Genomic DNA, 14,303 nt, shown 5'->3' with positions numbered 1-14,303 from the left:
TTGTATGCGGCTTGTATGTTGGCTAGGGCCTGGATGACCTGACGTGTACGTTTGGCGTTTGGCTCGATGACTATTCTATGAAGCACCTCAACTCTCTTCTAATTGGCCTTTCTTCAGCTGTCAGGCTAGCTCTGAGTGTTTTACTTGGTGATTTCTGGTTTCTGAGAGCAGCAAGAAACACCAAAATTTAATGTACAAGCATTTGTCAAGCTTCTCCTTGCATCACGTTTGGTAATGTCTCATTAATAACCCTGCTTTAACAATTTGAGTTTGCGTACCATGTATCTTGGTACTGTTTTGCCACTCAAAACTGTGGATTCAGACAATAGCGAAGATGCTGCTGTGTATGTTAGAATTGCATTACCTCAGATACCACATAGTATAATGTCTGAATTCTGTATTTTAACAAGATTTTGTACATTAGATATTGAGAGGAACTATTTAAACTTACTTAACAGAAAAGTGCTCTTCTACTTAAAGCTCTTTGATTTGAAGTTATTGTAAGGACTGATGGCTATAGTCTTTATTTTATAAGGAGAGATATAAATGTGTAAAACACGAAGTGGCAAAAACTTAGTAGCATCAAATTTTACAACATAATCATTAAAAATTTAAAATTGTAATATATAATATGTTTATTTTAAATGTATATTTAGCACTTAATATATATTGATATTGAGCTAATTAACTTAATATTCAAAATACATAATCAGAAAAACACTCTGCAAAGCTATTTCATTATATAATAAACTTTAAAAACATTAATTGATTTATCAAGTTAAGCACATTTAATTAATAAAGTATTTCTCTATTATTTTTCTTAATTCCATAGCTATCTTTCCACAGCAATTTTTTGTTACTGCTCACATAAACCATTTTGATTATGCCTATTCCATTTTTCCATATCTGGACTCAACTTAAAGACCATAATCCCAGTGCCTTTCTCAATCTCTGAACCCAGTTTCTGAGAGATGGCATGCTTTTTACGTTCCTCTAAATGTCTACCCCTCCAAAATTTATAGTCCCTATTCAGACTGCTTCCTTGAGATCAACATCACATCCCACTGCATTTTGCACATTTTTATTCAAAGTCAAATAATTCATTACCAAATCTATTTCCCCGCACTGATCTGTTGGCAATAAATTCTTTCAGTTTTCATTTGGCTGAAAGTCTTTTTTTCTTTTATTTTTCCAAGATATTTTTGTACAGTGTAGAATTCTGGGCTGATAATTTTTTTTTTCAGTATTTTGAAGAAGTCACCCATTGTCTTCTGGTTTGCACAGTTTCAAAATGTAAGCCTGCTATGTTTATTATCTATGCTTCTTTGGTAATGAGTCTTTTTGTCTGGATACCTCCAATACTTTCTCTATATCTTTGATTTTCAGCAATTTAATTATGAAATGTCTAGGTGGTATGTGTTTGTGGGTGTTGTCCATCTTGTTTGGGGTCCACTGTGATTGTTGGACCTGAATTTTGGGATTTTTTTTATTATTTTTGGAAAATTTTCAGCCACTATCTCTTTAAATATTTCTTCCCTATTTTCTCTCTTCCTTTGAGATTCCAAAAATGTACATTTTTTTCTTATAATTCTTCTTCTCTATGTAGTATGGTTAATTTCTAATGACCTATTTTCAAATTTCCTGGTTCTTTACTCAACTATGATGAGTCCATTTATGAGCTTTTCAAAAAAATTCATCTTTGCTACAATAGCTTTAATTTCTAGCATTTCTACTTGACTTTTATTTCTATTACCTTCTGAAATTCTCCATAATTATGCATATTTTCTCTTTCCTACTAAAAACTTTAATGTATATGTCACACATTATCTGTTATACAATGTAATAGTTATTTAAAATTTTCTGTATTTTAGTTCCAACACACGGATTCATCTCTGAGTCTGGTTTTACTGCTTACTTTGTCTCTTGAAAGTGGGTTGGCATTTTTTTTTCTCTTTTTGTCTGTTTCTTATAATTGTATTTGAGTGTTGGTCACTGAATTGTGGAGATAGACCAGCAGAGACTGAGGCTAATAATATTCATTCCTGGAAAAGAGCTTACATTTTTTCTGCTTGATGGATGTTGTGGGGATTTAATCAATCTAGTCCAGAGTTGAGATTTCTGCTTTGTTTTGTTTTGTTTTACTTTTTTGCTATGGTTACTGTCAGGGCATCACTGGCATAAAATTCCTCTAGAGTTATTTTGTGCAGTTAGGATTATAAAAGAATTTTTTCAACTTAATATTCTTGCTTCACCCTCAATCTTTAGTCTTCTATTTATACCTTTACCCCAGAGTGGGTCTCTGTTTATGTTTGTGACCCTCTCTCTGGATTAGAGTGCGATTGCTTGTGATTTTTCTTGATAACTTATTGATGAGATGTAGCTGGATTTTCTGTTGTCCATCGTCATCCTCCATTTTAGGCAGGCTTTGTTTCCCTGCCCAAATGATTATCCAAGGTCAAAGTCAAATACAATATCTCCCCATGAAGATCTTTTTTTTCTGTCTTCAGTGGAATATCTACTTTCCCTTTTCTGAATCCCATAGAACATGATTTATTCCTTTTGCTTGATTTCAACATTTTATTTTGTGATACATAGATTTGATCTATGAAGTGTTGAGACTTTAAGTCTTTATAATGTTCTTTAAAAAATTTTAAATTCCTAAAGTGGATAGAACACAGTTTATAATAAAAACTCAAAGAATAAAACCACCCTTTAATATAACCCAATGTGTAATGAATATTTGGAGGTTAGACATGTAAAGCTCAGTATCAACAGCTTATAGCTTAAAATAATCATTCAAAAATGAACATTTTCATGTATAACAATAAAAATGTTAGATGGAAGAGGTATGAAGATTGAATCATAGACTTCCCTCCTAAGTTATTGGCTTTATGTTGTAGGCTAATGATTTCATTAAATTAAAACTTCTGGGTCATTCAAGGTAGGAAAGGGATCTAATTTTTTAAAAGGTATAGCCTCACAAAGTTTTGCTGATTCTGCAAAGCTAACATATTTTATTTCTTTACAACATCCTATTCAATGGAACAGAAAGATGATATAGTGGGCTATTGGATTGATATTGAAGGTGCACTGGAACTCCCATAATGGTACAAGTTGAGCACTTTCATTATGGCGTATTGCCAGGATTCCACATAATATATTAGAAATTGTGTCTACTCTCAGCTCCTTTCCATTAGCATTCATATGCTATTCCATTATTCATCATACAAAAAAACTTCATTTTTAATTGACAGTGAAGGAATCTTTAGAATGTGCAAAAACTGCTTAAACTTCTTTCATAGTCAACTTTACCAGTCTGCATTATTACACTAGGTACATTCCCTATGCTTTGAGATACTATGATGGTTGGAAAAATGCTACATATACTTACTGTGTGTGGAAATTGATAGAGAAGTTACCAAACTTAGATCATTTTCACAATCAAAACACAAGATGGTTATAAAATAATATAAGAACCAAACTATTTAAAGTAGTCAGTTAATTTATAGAACATTTTCCCACTCATTTTTTGTGAAAGTAAATGTATTCCTGGGAAAGAAAATGAATGGCTCTAAGAGAAGATTGGTATACATAATATTTGTGATAAAAGATGAACTAATTCCTGATTCCTAAGAAGACACAAGAGAGACCAACAATCTTTTGAGTGATTTCATTAGATATCATCAGAAGAATTACAAAATAAATGGCAAATTATACATAAATTATGTTAATTTATATAACTTTTTATCTAACTGAGAACAAATGGAGTGATTTATTTCCAATAAGTTATTGGTATGAAAACCCAAACATTCTATTTTCCTGAAGAAATGCACACACACGTGCACACATTTTCTTTTCCTTTACTCATTATTAAAATATTTATTATAATTACTGAAGTTGTCTCATGTGAAAAGGTATCACTATTGTATAACAATGACAACCATCACTTTAATGTTATTACATATATATAAACTTACTTTTAATGTCTCCTGGACTTGTTTATCTGGATGTGTGCTTCACAGATTATTCTAGCCTGTTCCTTTCGGTTCAAGATTGATATGTAAATTATATTAACATCTTAGATAACCTAAAATGTCTCCATCATGCCTCTTTTTGGGGCCCCACATCAGGAAGATTAGACAGCATCAGTATTGGTGACAACAACACAGTAGTGAATGTGAGTTTTCTATAGATGCAGCAGCAGGTGGTGAAATATATAATCTGCTCTTTTGTAGTTATTATTCCTTGGCATTTTTGCCCTGATGAAATGGTCCAACTAATTTATGAATAGGCAGTTTGCCACTCAGACAGATGGCCCTGACTGCAGCCCAGAGACCGTGTATAGTCCAAAAATGCCGATGTTGACAGGATTTTCAGACATAAAAAATCAAATGTCTGTCAGTCTCTTCTAAAGATGTGTCATCACTAATCCACTATTTATTGGATTATGCTCTAATACAAAATTTTTTCATTCCCATAAGGAGTAATTATAAAAAAAAGTATTTTAGTGGAAAATTCAGAGTTGGGTTTCCCATTCCAAACAAAAAGGCAACATTTTATCTTCAAAGGGTAATAAACTCAAACATAAAGTATAATTCTATTCCATGACTTATATACCACTGGGTCAAATCTGAATATGCCAACAAAATGAATAGACTTATTGCCTTAAAGATAAAAAATTGCATCATAACCTCAATAGTTATTTGTTCTGATTTTATCTATATTTTATGAATATAAAATTTGGTAAGCTAAATTAGATTACTTTTTAGTAATATTACTTTTGATATATAATAAATCCCAAATGTAATATACTCTAAAATGAGTAAATTTTTCTTAGTTATTTGCAACATATATTATAGTAACCAGAGAAAGTACACATCAACAGAACTACTAATTTTACTTTCTGATAGATAATAGATATTTAGTTGAAACTAAAGCATATATACCACAATTTGATACTATTATCAAAAAGTATTTATAGTAAGTCATATTGATTTAAATGTCTATTTTACTGGTACATATAGATGCTGACCTTATCGACCATGTTTTGATATGAAAGGGGACCATTATGCTAAAAAATCTCTGTTGTGATGTTTGACATGGGCAATAGCATTGGACACAAAACTATTTTGTCAAAGGGGTTTTAAAAAAAACTTTTTGTTGTGTGATATTCTGCTGAATTTAGGAAAAATAGCTGTTTTATGGTGCAAAAAATAAGTTACTCCATCTAAATACTATCCCATCTAAATCCCAGACTCACCTGCAAAGTCATTTGGGACTTTTTAAGCGGTCACTTCTTTTTGGAATAGAAAAGACACTCTTTTAAAAGCTTGCTTGAAGACTAAAAAGGGTTAAATGAAAAAAGATATAATTTATTTGATGTATATACAGACAAGTAGTTATTCACAATTTTATTATTAGCTAAACAAAATAATGAGAACTGAATATTAGCAAATTTTGAAGTCACATGGTAGAGTTTTCAGCATTTACAGACTTCCATCCTTAGAACAATCACACCATCAGGCAGCAGTTATAAATCAAGACTCCATTTAAGTAATCACAATTTGCAGTCTTTTCTAAGAAGCCAAATTGCCAATACCAGCAAGCTTGGGGCTTTAGCAAAAGCTGCTAACATAAAGATAGATGGCTAGCTGGTTAATGATCTACAGATATTTTACATCATCACTGTGTGCAGAACCCTGTGAGAGAGGAAAAAGATAAAAGTGATCTTATTCTTTAGAAGTTGAATATATGATTTGTGAGACAGAGCACATATCCAAATGAAGTTATACCTAGAATCAAACAAGTAAAAGAGATATAATATGAAGAGTTTTATAAATGATATGTCAAAATAATAGATTGATTAGTACTAAGATATAAAAAAGGAAATTCAAATATCTGACCAAAAAAAGACATTAAAAGATAATTTTTCAGAATTGGCAGTTTCCAGGCAGTTATTTAATGTCAGATTGATAAAATTCTTAGTTACATAAACAAAATTCCTGAAAATGTCCTTGACACTTCCTCTTCATTCCTCATAATATCATGTTACCATTACCTTTTTAATTATAAAATGTTTTAATCATATAGCAGAGTATAATTATGCAACTTAGATGTACATATTTACTAATATTGCAAAAGCCTGCCTATCCCAACCAAAAATGCAAGACCAAGAAGGAACTGTGCAATAGTAGGTGGGAAAAAAAGTAGCCTCAGAGAGCAGTCTGGATGAAAAGGCCATGCAGTGGTAGATCTCAGCCATCAGGAAACATACTTACTAAATAAAATGTGCATTATCTAAGATAGAAAGATACATACCTTCTTTGCATCAGTTGCTTTTGGAAGTAGGGTGAATAAGGCTGTGCCAGTACTCCATAGACTTGATAGGATTCGAATTAATACAGGAAACAAGGTTACATGAGAATGTAGACAAACTATATTTGCAGAAAGCAGTGGCTTCAGATAACTGACACTTTGTTGTATGATACTCCTTTCCTAAACTGGGATATTCTAGCAAATAACTGATTCAGAAAAATTCAGGTAATTCAGTAAAAGGTAATGATAAAAGGAACTAACAGAGCATAATGACAAGATTCAATTTTAAAAAGTGAGCTAAAGAGTATCAAAGATTATTAATAGATAAGGAACATTTACCAGAGGAAATACATTTATCTAACAGACGAATATTATGATCAAATGTTTCTTATAAATTCAAAATAATCAATAGAGACATCTGGGTGGCTCAGTCTGTTAAGAGTCCAACTCTTGATTTCGGTCAGGTCATGATCAGGGTTGTGAGATCAAGCCCCACACTGGGCTCCGCACTGGGCATGGAGCCTGTTTAAGATTCTCTCTCCCCCTCTCCCTCTGCCCCTTCCTTCCCCACACACACACTCTCTCTCTCTGTGTCTGTAAAAAAATTGTCATCATCATCATCATCATCATCGATGGAATTATACTTCCATATAGGTTGGTGGGTACTAGATACACTTTATTGCATAATGGAACTCCCCTAAAAAATTTGATAAATTACTAAAACAATAACAACAAATAAAATATAAAACAATAATAAAAAAACAAGCACAATTTGAAACAAAACTCCCCACCTATTTGAAAGCATTAGGGAACAACCAAGAAAGTCAAGAGCTGAGAAGTCAACTTAATTAACAGAAGAGAATCACATTGAAATGTGCTGGATCTTTTCACAACCTTCCTCTCCTTTCCCCCAAAGACTGTTCCCCTTCATGAGTCATAGAGGTTAACAGAAAATAGATTAGGGCTTTAAGCAGTCTCCCTAGACTACAGAGGAAAAAAAAATTGGACTGGAAAGTAATGATGTATGCACTCTTACCATCTCTACTCTTCCCTCCCTCTGATAAGTTCACTGTGATTCCTTATGTTATTTCAGGCAAAGGCTTTTGTTTACTTGTTTCTTTCTCTTTGTTTTTTCAATCTCACATTGATCAAAACCATCAATTCCTGTCTCCTTTTCTTAGGTTTTTGTTCAATTTTACTTTTAAACTCACTTTGTAACAATTTTCTAACGATTCACTTTCCAAATTTCATATTAGAATGGCATTTGATGCTTTAACCCTAAAGGCTAAAAAAACAATGGAATTGTCAGAAAACCAAGATTGGGACACGTGCCTAGGAAGATTTATCTTCCAGGAATCCTCAGTTTACATCACTTCAATCACTCTGGACTGGTACTGTGGTCTTCACTGATACTTATCTTTATTCTCAAAAGAATGTCTCAGAAAATGTGATGGGGAAAGTAAGACTTTTTATCTACAAGATTAGAAGAGTAGGAAGAGGCATCCAGGCAGCCTTAACAACTTTCCCATGGCGAAGGCTGCTATATTTTCCCAAACCTGCACCATCAGTAAGGCATTCTCCAGCTTCTTACCCCATCCTTAATATCTCATGTAGGGTCCTAGTACATCTGAGTGAAATAACTGCAAGAGGGTGATATTGCCCCAGAATATATAAATGCATCCTTCAAGTCAATTTAAAAAATATAACTCAGTAGGAAAATCAGCAAACAGATGAAAAAAATGCTCATTAAAAAAAAAAAAGGATATCTAAATATGCACCTGACTAGGTGCTAATATCATTAGTCGGAGTGAAAATACAAGTTTGAGGTAGCACTATATGTATATAAATATATATATATATATATGACAGAATGGCTAAAATGAGAAGATAAGTGCATTCAACAAAAGACATGTACAAAATACTCATAGCAGTCATTGGAAATCAAATGACTTTCAACATTAGAATGCCTAAAAAAAATGTAGTATAATCATATAATCCATTACTAAATAGAAATTACATAATATTTAGCAAAATTGATCTATGGCACTTTTGGTTTCATAGGGAATGAAGATATAAAGCAGACTTCTTTGGTGCTAGTAATATATGTATCTAAATCACGAGTGTTCTTCTCTACAACTTGTAAACATTCCTCAAGCTATAAACTTCAGATTAGTTCACTTTACAGGATGTATGTTTTACTTCAATAAAATTTTATAGAAAATGTTTAATAAATTACCATCTTATATATAAAAAGATCACAAACAGAAATATAAAAACTCAGAATAATTGGTAAATAAATAGAATAAGATGAATACAGAGTCCAGAAATAAACCTACACATATACAGTTAATTGATCGTCAACAAGGGCACCAAGAACACACGATAAAGGATAATTTCTTCAACAAAAGACGTTGGGAAAACTAGATATTCACATGCAAAACAATGAAATTGGACCCCTACCCTATACTATACATAAAACTAACTCAAGGGCATTGAAGACTTAAGTGTAAGACTTGAAACTATAACACTCTTAAAAGAAAATATAGGAGAACATCTGATGACATTGGTCTTGACAATGATTTCTTGGTTATGACACCAAGAGCACAAGAAACAAAAGGAAAAATAAATGGAATTACACCAAACTAAAAAGCTTCTGCACAGCAAAGGAAACAATCAATGGAATGAAAAAGTAGCCAATGGAATGGGAGAAAATGTTTGTAAACCACATATCTGATAAGAGGTTGATTTCCAAACTATAGAGGGAAATCTTACAACTCAATAGCCTAAAAACCCAAATAACGCAACTAAAAAATGAGCAAAGGACCTGAATAGACATTTCTCCAAAGAAGACATACAAATGGCCAACAGATATATGAAAAGATGCTCAACATCACTAATCATCAAGGAAATACAAATCAGTGTATTGCCTAATGACTATTAGGATATGGAAGCAACCTAAGTGTTCATCAAACTTGAACAAAAAATGAATACTATTCACACTTGAGAAAGAAGGAAATCCTGCCATTTGCAACAACATGGACAGACATGATATAAACAAATATTGTATGATATCATTTATATGTGGAATCTAAAAAAGTTGAAGTTATAAAAACAAAAAATAGAATGGTGGGGCTAGGGGGTGAAGAAATTGAGGAGATATTGTTTAAGGGTACAGACTAGTAACTAGTAGATAAGTAAGTCCTATATATCTAATGCACATCATACAGAGTATATTCAACAATACTGTATTATAAACTTCAAAGTTACTAAGAGACTAGATCTTAATTGTTCTCCACTGCAAAAAGAAGTGATGATAGTGTGACGTGATAAAGGTGTTAGCCAACACTGCAGTGGGAACCATATTGAAATATACAAATGTATCAAATAACACATTGTACACCTTGAATTTACACAATGTTACATGGCAATTATATCTCAATGAAACAAAAGTATGACTACTACCAAAAAAGTACAAAAAAAACAAAAAACAAAACATAATAAGCATTGGCAAAGATGTGGAGAAAAGGGAATCTTTGTACATTGTTGGTGGGGATGTAAGATGGTGCAGCAGCTATTTATTTATTTAAATTTAATTAGCCAACATATAGTACACCATTAGTTTCAGATGTAGTGTCAATAATTCATCAGTTGCATATAACACCCAGGGCTCATCACATCATGTGCCCTCCTTAATGCCCATCACCCAATTACCTCATCCCTCCACCTACCTCCCCTTCAGCAGCCCTGAGTTTGTTTCTGATAGTTAAGAGTCTCTCATGGTTGGGGCGCCTGGGTGGCTCAGTCGTTAAGCGTCTGCATTTGGCTCAGGTCATGACCCCAGGGTCCTGGGATCGAGCCCCACATTGGGCTCTCTGCTCCACGGGAAGCCTGCTTCTCCGTCTCCCACTCCCCCTGCTTGTGTTTCCTCTCTCGCTGTGTCTTTCTCTGTCAAATAAATAAATAAAATCTTAAAAAAAAAAGAGTCTCTCATGGTTTTTCTCCCTCCCTGATGACTTTCCACTCAGTTTTTCCTCCTTTCCCTTATGATCCTCTGTGCTGTTTCTTATATTCCACATGAGTGAAACTATATGATAATTGTCTTTCTCTGATTGACTTATCTCACTCAGCATAATACCCTCCAGTTCTATCCATGTTGATGTAAGTGGTAAGTATTCATCCTTTCTGATGGCTGAGTAATATTCCATTGTATAGAGATACCACATCTTCTTTATCCATTCAAGTGTTGATGGACATCTTGGCTCTCTCCAGAGTGTGGCCATTGTGGACATTGGGTGCAGCAGCTATTTAAAAAGTATAAAGATAAAAATAGAACCACCATATGATCCAGCAATCCTACTTCTGGGTATCCAAAAGAATTAAAAGCAGGATATTGAAGACATATCTGCACTCTTGTGTTCCTTGTAGTATTACCCATAATAGCCAAGATATGGAAACTACATTAATGTCTACCAATAGATGAATAAGAAAATGTAATGTTTACATATAACAGAATATCATTGAGCCTTTAAAAAGAGGGAAATACAAAAGACAACATGAATAAACCTAGAAGACATTATGCTGAGAGAAGTCAATCATATCTCAGTAAGGTTTTTATTAAGGAAAAAAACTCATGCACTTACAAAAACAAATATCTTTAAGCTATATTTTAATTAATAGAAAGGAAAAAAAGGGCAGTATGTATAGCATACCACTATTTATATGTCAAAATATGAAAAAAATATATATATACCCTTTGTAAAAAAAAGACAGAAGAAAGTTAATGGATATTATGGACACAGAGTGAGAGTATTTTTTTTTTTTTGCATACTGGTTTCATAATAATCTTAAGCCATAAAAATATATTACTATGCCCAAACCCAAATAAATATTTTAAAATAAAATTAACTCAAATATTAAGATTAATCATTTGAAATTTTAGTTTTGAGATTTTTCTTGTGGTCCTGTATTTTCATAACGTGAAATATTTCAGTATACTCCACTTAAAAGAAATAAAATAGATGTTCGTTAGAGTTGAACTCCTAAAGGACTCTCAAATTTGAAATCCTAAGTTTAGACCAAGAATTTTTATATAGTGTGCATGCTCATGTTGATAATCTTAAACTGGCAACTGTATGCAGTTTCTCTCTATGTATAAATTCTTCCCCTCTTCGCTCCCCTGATGCCCATATAAGTCCTCTATGCTTTCTTGCATTATTTCAAGCCAGAGACATTTTTTTAAAAACCCCACTTCAATCAAAACCATCAAATCCTGTGTCTTCCAGTTTTTGTTTTTGGTTTTTTTCCTGATCTAACCTTTGAAACTTGGTTTGTAACAGTTTTTTCACAATTCTAAAATAGTGAGAATCAATGAAACTCAGAAAATCAAGGTTGGGACATGTTTCTGGGTAGATGTAGCACTTAATCCAAATCACCCTATTTAGCTGGTAGGGCCACCTGCACTGACAGTTATATTAATCCCCAAAAGAATGCTCAAGCAAGTGTGAGGAAGAAATATGCAACTAGCTCTTAGTTATTTTTCTCTTTGTTTAAAATCTTTTAAAATTCTCCTAATCAAGAAAGGCAAACTTTGTCGTTGTGAGGTCCAGTTTTGCATTAAGGAATTTAGGCAATTCAATAGTTTAATTCAAACAGTGACATAAAAATGTTGAAGGACAACCAAACACATAATAGTACATTAACTTAGATGTGTTGATAGACAGTAGAAGATATTTTTACAGTTTAGTACTTAATTTTACTGTAATTAATGATGACTTGTGTTGCTTTTGAATGTTTCAATTTCTTCAATTATGCCACTCAATTTCTTGTATTCAGAATTGTGTCAAAAACACAAAAAGATTGATTACTACTAGTGGATAATCAGTGTCTTCCTGTTTCAATGTGAATTTTGAGATGATTTAGAATTTATTTGAAATCTCTACCAGCAAAGTGCCACTTTCATAAAAAGAAAATCTGTCTGCTTGCATCATTGTTTTAATGTTATTGGATGGTAAGGAAGTCAACTGACCAAAGTTCCTATAGTTCTGAATATGGTTAGGTACATTCTACAACTCCAACAGCAAAAAGAATCCCTGGGGTCTTTATATGTACCCTTAGGTGTTCATCAGTCAGTTTATTATACCATATTATGCCTTGGTTGAAATTTATATGTTTTTGGTGCTTTTGTGGATATGACCTCACTCATATTTTCAGCAGTGCAGAATGGATACTCATTGAAATTTCTCTTTCACGCTGAGACATCTTTAGCAAAAGTCACACATACCTTATACCTGTTTCCTGCTCCTACCACATTATGTATGTAGAACATTTTTAACATTCTAAAGTAAGTCATTTCTAATGGTACATGTATCCTGCTGCCATGCAGTAGTATTGAGATTCTATTGCCTCTGCCATTTATCTTTTATTTAGGCCATTCTCATAATTGATATTCTCCTACTCTTTTTCTTTCTCACAGAGATAAAAGTGTTTAGAAAAATTCTATTTTGTCTGAGCTATTAACTTTGCAATGATGTAAAAAGAGAGGGCTTCTGATTTTGAGACTGAAACCGTCATATCTTTTTTTTTAAGCTTTTATTTAAATTCCAATTAGTTAACATACAATAGAATATTAGTTTCAGGTGTACTGAATATATTATTATATTATTTCAGTACACCTGAAACTAATATAATGATTCAACACTTATACAGCACCGGGTGCTCTTGACCAGTGTACTCCTTAGTCCCCATCACCTGTTTAACCCATCCCCCCCCTACACACCTCCCCTCTAGTAGCCATCAGGTTTAAAACTATCATAACTTAACTTTCAATAAAGCTATAAAGGGTTTAAAGTAAACTGTATTTAAATTGTTTTTTTTTTCAAATATGGTTTCACATTTTCTCTGTGAAATGGAAATCAAAATAACACATTTCAAATATTTATCAGAGGTAGGCATTTTATCATGATTCTTTAATAAGGTCAATAGTACTATGTTTGACCTAATGTAACATCATGTTAAAGGTAATGCTAAATGTGGATATATATTCAGATTAACTCCCTGTCAACATTAATTATGTTTTCAGGATTCTAAAAAGGTTACATATTTTTTGTGCACTGAACTATAACTCAGATTTTAAAAATAAATCTACTATATATGATAATATCCAAATACATTAGGTGAAAGCAAAACCCTTCAAATTTATCTAGAGAAGTTATGGGAATTTTGAAATATATGGAAACACCAATTTATTACAATTCAGTAGATATTTTAGTCAAGGATTTCACATAACATATTTTTTTTTTTTTTTAAGATTTTATTTATTTATTTGACAGAGAGATACACAGCGAGAAAGAGAACAGAAGCAGGGGGAGCGGGAGAGGGAGAAGCAGGCTTCCTAGGGAGCAGGCAGCCCAGTGTGGGGCTTGATCCCAGGATCCTGGGATCATCACCTGAGCTGAAGGCAGACGCTTAACGACTGAGCCACCCAGGCACCCCTCACGTAACATATTTGACAAATATTATGAGGGCTAATGTTATTTTACTATCATCCTTAAGCATATGCCATTGTATTATTTTAAAATACAGCTACATGTTTGCAAACAGACACATATATGCACAGCTCATTAAACTCATACACGTAACCCCAAAGTGTCATTAGTTTTATTGAACAAAATGTCATTCATTTATTTTCATGTATTAAAACAACATTGTTTTATATTTTCACCATATTATAACTAAAGATACATTTTAGAAAATCTAGAAACAACCTGAGATACAAGAAATGATATTGGAAAATAAACTAAAAGTTGTTGAGCCTAACTCATTGATGAAAATTTTTCAAAAAGTAATAATTTGGAAATAAAATTCTAGATGATCTCAAAATGAAAATGAGTAGAGCAAAGGGAGAAATATATTTCTAAAAAGGTTGATTAGCATTGCACACACACAAACATATATATATACATATTATTCAAAACCTATTAAGAACTTGA

The 14,303-nt window shown here is 32.6% G+C and overlaps 1 long non-coding RNA gene across 2 annotated transcripts in view; it reads right to left on the bottom strand.

The window, feature by feature from the left end:
- The window catches only part of LOC144381638 (uncharacterized), a 97,687-nt gene that overhangs the window by 16,237 nt on the left and 67,147 nt on the right, over positions 1-14,303 (bottom strand). For both annotated transcript variants that reach the window (XR_013447253.1, XR_013447254.1), the window contains 2 exons: positions 6,319-6,379; positions 5,261-5,341 (listed from right to left, as the gene is read on the bottom strand). This is a non-coding gene — a long non-coding RNA (uncharacterized LOC144381638). The remainder of the gene's footprint in view (positions 1-5,260; positions 5,342-6,318; positions 6,380-14,303) is intronic.

Source organism: Halichoerus grypus, chromosome 4, assembly GCF_964656455.1.
Source record: "Halichoerus grypus chromosome 4, mHalGry1.hap1.1, whole genome shotgun sequence".
NCBI lineage: Eukaryota > Metazoa > Chordata > Mammalia > Carnivora > Phocidae > Halichoerus > Halichoerus grypus.
Note: the sequence above shows the minus strand (reverse complement) of the source record. Positions and strands in the feature narration are given on the sequence as shown.